Raw genomic sequence first — 6,000 nt, 5'->3', positions numbered from 1 at the left:
CATCGGAGGAGCAGAGCTCGAGCGCGGCGGGAGCGCCGCCGGCGTTCAGGCTGATTTCCTTTTTGTTTGTTTTTTTTTTTTTTTGGGAAATCGGTCAGGCTGGTTTCGTCTGCACTCGGGGTTGGGGATGGAGAACGACGAGGTGCGGAGGGGTGTCCTTTTCTTATCGTATTTTTTTTAAAAGGAATCGGCGTGAGATTGTGCTATTAGTAAGTTATTATCTATACCCTATAGTTCAACAAATACTTTCACTTATTCTTTCATTTATCACTCAACGGTCCAGATTATCCCCAAGAGATCTGACGTCCAGAATAGCATCCGCCTTCCCTCACCCCTGTGCCCCGGAAATAGTCGCACTTTCCTTCCGATCGCGAAATCCATCTCCTCCGCCAGTTCTCTCACCCATCGCGCCTATGCACGTCGCCGCCCCCGTCGTCTCCCGGCGCTCGCGCCCCCACCCGCCGTCCAGACAGCATCGCCCACTCCGCTGTCGCGCGCCGCACACCGCACCCGCCCTCCCACCCCGCCAGTTGTCTCCTCCACTCGCCACTCCGCCATTCATCGCCCTTCTCGCCGGTCTCCTCCGCACCGCCCCCGATCTCCACCAGGAACTCCGCCTCGCCGGTCTCCTCCGTGCCGCCCCCAATCTCCGGCTCGTCGACCGTCTCTGTGCAACCACCGATCTCTGCTTTCAGAACAGTGTCCCACATCCTCGATCTGATTCGCCGAAATTAAGGTACAGAAATCATCCTTCCTCCCCTTTTTTTTAATCCACAATCCAGTATTATATATATTTCCTCTCTCCCCATCAGTCGCCACTGATTTGATCATACGGTTCTTAATATAATCCAGAATCAATCAAAAGAATAAAACCGAAAGCATCGCTTTGGTATCTAAAGAATTCATGTTTTTAGATAATGATAACTAAAGTATCCATGTCTATGAACAACGCATAACTGTCTGCACAAGTCTAAACATCTCCAAAGAACAATATATAGTATCTGGTTATTTAAGATTTTACACATTTCAGAAATCAAACCTTAAAATTCGGTTTTCACTGGCAGTGACAGAATATTTAAGATGATGCACCATCTATATCAATTATCAGTATAGTAGAGATTCATTCCTTGATTAATGAAATCACCATCACCATGCATATGTTAGGACAATCCAACTGTTTCTGGATTCTTGACAGATTTGGTCAAGATGAACTTATGACTTCAGTAAGCTTTTGACTAATTCTGTACCAAGATGGTTCATTTTTAAGCAAAGTGCAATAAGCTTCATGAAACATTGCACCACCGTAATCTTCCTCCTGATTTTCTTATTTTGCTGTATAGGATTAGGGATTATTGATACAACATCCGGCAACCTCCACCTCGGGGGGCCACATCGGCGCCGCCGAAGCCTACCCTCGACATCTCCGTGCCGCCACCGACCGTCGAGGACAACACCAGTGACACCACGCCGATCTCCTCCGTGGCCACTACCAACCGGCGCTGCCACACGCACCGCCACCACCACATCGCTGCGGCATCTCCCAACCCTAACTGCCGCCGCTCCGTAGGTTGCCATGCATCTACCCATGTTCGTCTCATCTCCGCCGTCTGTCCCCGAAGTGTATGAAAGCATTGGTAAAAAGAAAAGAATATAAGATAACATTTTACAATTTTAAAGCATGAATACAAATGGAAGGGTGATTTTTCTGAAGTTTGAATCCTTCTTACAACTGGAAGTGTAGGACTACTTAGGAAAAACATTTTTTTTCTCTATAAATGCGGTGCTGCTTCATTTACTTTGGTATTATCGGATGATTCATTTCAGGAGACTGCATAATGTTTGCATAACATTCATTATTCCAATGCAAAACAATTATGTTAATATTAAAACTCATGGTAGGTTCCTGGTCCAGGTTAAAATACCAATTTGCAAACCGGAAAAAAAACATGAACATGTTTATAAGCCATAGCCCTTATCCGTACATAGAAACTTTTCTTGAGGTCTTCTGTGTCACATATTTCATTACATACAAAAAACAGAAGGTAACCTCTAGTCTTCCAGTATTATTTTGCTCCATAGCGAATTAGCCATCTACTCATATTTGCCTTGTACTTATGGATAACCGTGAGATGTTCAGGTGGATCAAACCAGAACCGTGGTTTCAAGTTCAGTTTCTAAACACATCACCTCAAGTTCAGTTTCTAAACCTCAAGTAGCAGAAAAGTTGGTTTCTTATATTACAGTGTAAATTATTTTCTTTATTGTAGGATCAGTTTCCATATGCTATAACCATGGGAGCTCTCTCAGTTCGCCCAAGTTGTTTGTCTAGAAGTATGTCACTGCTTTGGTTCATCAATTCTTTTGTCAGTTCATTGGCAGTAGTACTTTGGATGACAATGAGATTGGCTTAGAAAATTCCGCCTTTGAGTAGGCAGCACAGAACAGATTTCCCCTGCAATGTATTAGGGATCACAAATAATCGCGCACGCGGTCACCGCTCGGTTTCCTTTCCCCTCCGTCAAATCGCCAACCACTGCAGCCTCTCTCCTGCACCTCCTCCAGATCGCAAATAATGCTTTATTTTGTTCCCGCAACAAATAATGAAATAACTCACTTTTTTAACATAATAGCATACTATATACTGAAGTGATTATATATACTTATTGTGCCCATGCAGTATCATATTATTATATTTTACGTTAAATAAATATATTTAATGTACGACATGAATTGAATTAAAGTTCAAATGCACATATCATATAAAAAAATTTCCGCTAACATGAAATTTTAACAATTATTAAAGACAAATCGAATTGCACCGTAGCGTTTAGCACGGGCATATTACTAGTAAAAATAGTATAGGAAATTTTTCCATCATTAACCACGTTCATATAACATATAGTCCAATACTTATTACAGTAGTTTTAAAATATGTTATCGACGTACCTCATGCTTGGCCAATGTACATTGAGCCACCATCGCTAACGAGGACGCTCTTAGGTGTCTAGTAAGAGCTGCTAGGCTCCGTGATATCTTTACTATGACTGTGCTGCTAATGCAATAGTTTTTTTTTTCCGTTGGTTGTGTGGTGTTCTGTTGTATCCTTAGTGGGCGAGTGTCGAGTCTTTCTCTAACACCATATACATTTTCTTCTGTCTTAGTGGAATGATACGCAGATCTCCTGCGTGTTAAAAAAACATGTTATTGGCATAACCCAAGTTCTGTACACTCTTTTAATTCAAAGGTTGCATGAAGCAAGTTTAGAGCAATACTAGTAGCACCGGTAGTCAGATCTAAAAATATCCACGTCATATGTATAGCAAATTAGTCGAAGATATCGAGTGCAATAACACGTTATTAAATTAGCTATGTATAGGATTTTTTATAGTCCAACTTTCCCGAAACCACCATAGTTTTGTGATATTTCAACATCGGCAGTAGCATGGATCCAACAATCCTCGTAGGTTGCCATTGGCATGTCAACAAAGTGGGATGTAGGGTCTCACTTTTTTTTTGCTACCACCCGACGATAGATGAAGTGCCTCCTTCCCCACACACCCCTCCCCGTTCCTCTATCTTCTTCTCTTGCTCTTCCATCTAAGGTTGAGATTATGTGGATTAACATGTATCCTCATACTTAATTGTTGATTGCTTTTAGCAACATTATCAATGTGTTATATTCTATTTTTACATGTTAGTGAGTAAAAAGATTGATGATTGGTTGTCAATGTTATAGCTTTGTTGGGAAAGTCATGTGCACAAGGATTGACCCTGACCTAGACCAACTATGATAAGGTAGAGGCCAATGGGGCTTTTCTTGTAATAGTTATGTGTTTGTGAAGGATCACAGTACACCTTTATATGGCGACTAATATCCATGTTTTCTCTTAGAAGCACTTCAAGCAAACTCAATGATTCATTTCATTTTATTTGGATGTTGATCCTTCCAATAGAGTATTCTTCGTTTAAGTTTTCTTGTTCTTATTGAACCTTCCAATTCCCCAACATTATAGTAGACTAATTTTTTTAATCGGGCTTGCGTACCCATCTTTTAAATGCTAGCTTTACAAAATAAATATTATGATATCTCATTTGGGCTACTTGGATGCTAAAATTTTTAGTCCGTGGTGTGAATGGGCCATGATTGAGGCCCACCAAATAAGGCTCTAATGGATCTTGTGCCGCATATAACTCATATATAATCACTTTCCTTCCAAACCCTAGCAATTCCCTTCCTTGTCCCCAACCCGCCGCCTAGAGCTTGTCTTGCTCTCCTTCCTCGTATATGATGGTTGCCACTACTAGATCCGTTGTTGTTTCCTGCCTCCTTCTAGATCTCTTGCTCGTGTTGCCCTTGCTTCCATCCCTCGACTCTATGGGCAAAGCGCCGCCACTCATCGCCGGTCCTCCACCAACCACCCTTCCTTCCAAAAAAGTGAGGTCTTTTAATAGTATCGAGATAGAGCGACTCTAGATCTAAACCTAAATACAAACCATGGTGCTTGAGAGAAGATGCTCGCCTTGAAGTAGCTAGGATCATTGTTGAAGTCCCTGCGCCTTTTTAGAATAAAACTTCGTTGTGGATCGAAGGTTAGAAATTTGGATATATCTTATTTTTGCGCTTTTTGTTCATGCTTGTAAAAAGTATGTGTAGTGAAAGTATTGATTACTAGCCCAACTCCCACTTTTGATAAATGGTTGCAAGTTCACGTTATTTATTTATTCATCTTAGAGTCATTTATTTAAAGTTTTTTTTTACTAACCAATTGGTACTCGTAGAACAACATGGACAATGTGTAGCTAAACGTTGACACCCTTCAAGTTATTCAGGTGACTAACCTACCCAGGCAATTATTTTGATTTGTTGTGATAATATCATTTTCCTATCCACCTAGTTTTCAGCTTGCACACATCTTTAAATTCAAAATGTTCCAAGGGAGGGGCAACAACATTGTGCTTTGAAAGATAGTGTTTCAAAAATACTTCCTCCTGGTATTCTTTACCTTACGTCAAAAGAGTTGAGTAGTTAAGTTTAGTTGCATCAAATAAAAATGACCAGATGCATGTACATTACAACAACAACTCTAACTTTAGACATGCTTAGCAAAACATAATCAATATTAGCCTCTCATATCATATCATATGATAAGCAAAACATAATCGATTTTAGCTTATCATGTATGATAGCAATCCCCTTTACCTCCCCGGCCAGGGAGCCCCTAGGACTTCGTCGATGAGTTGATATCTATACGATCTTCCCCTGCAAAGTAAAGTAAAGTACCCAGCAGATGTTAGAGTCAAAGGAGGAGTCACCATAGTCAAAGCCCCACAGACAGGTAAAGTTGAATGCAGTTGCCGAAAGCAGGCAAAGTGAATTCAAGGGTCTACCCTTTAGACGAATGCACCTACAGTTTTGATGGACCTCAGTCACACATATAGTACCACCCACCAACAAAATTCTGAAATAGGCCTTACCCACCGCCCTATTTCCTTTCCAACTCTCAAAGCTAAACTCCTCCTCGCCGCGAGTAATTCGCTGACTTAAGTCAATATGAAAAAGTGTGGAAAATGGGTGGTTGTACTTTCATTGACGAAAGGAACAAATAACTACAGCAATAATACCGATCAATAGTTTTTCTTTCAATATCTATTGGTGCTTCCATGTCTCATTAGCCAAAATTTAGATTTCAAAAGTTAATTTTTGATTTGATTTTGGTTCTTTTTATCATAGTGCACTTTTAGCATTGGCTATTGGCTTTTAAACTGCTAATGGTGTAGATATGAAGTGGCTATTCGGATTGATGCTAAAATGAACCTTACCAAATTTTGGCGAATTGGCAACATTGCCAAATTTTTTGTAGGATTGGCTTAATAATGTTGCCAAAATTCTATATGCATTACCAATATTTGGTAACAAACTAAACGTAGCCACATAATTATCAATTTTACTAAATAATGGTATGGTTGAAAATGTCATCAATCTGAATAGGCCCGAAGTCT

The sequence above is a fragment of the Oryza glaberrima genome, chromosome 4 (genome assembly GCF_000147395.1).
Source record: "Oryza glaberrima chromosome 4, OglaRS2, whole genome shotgun sequence".
NCBI classification, from domain to species: domain Eukaryota; kingdom Viridiplantae; phylum Streptophyta; class Magnoliopsida; order Poales; family Poaceae; genus Oryza; species Oryza glaberrima.
The sequence above is the reverse complement of the archived record's forward strand: the minus strand, read 5'-3'. Positions refer to the sequence as shown.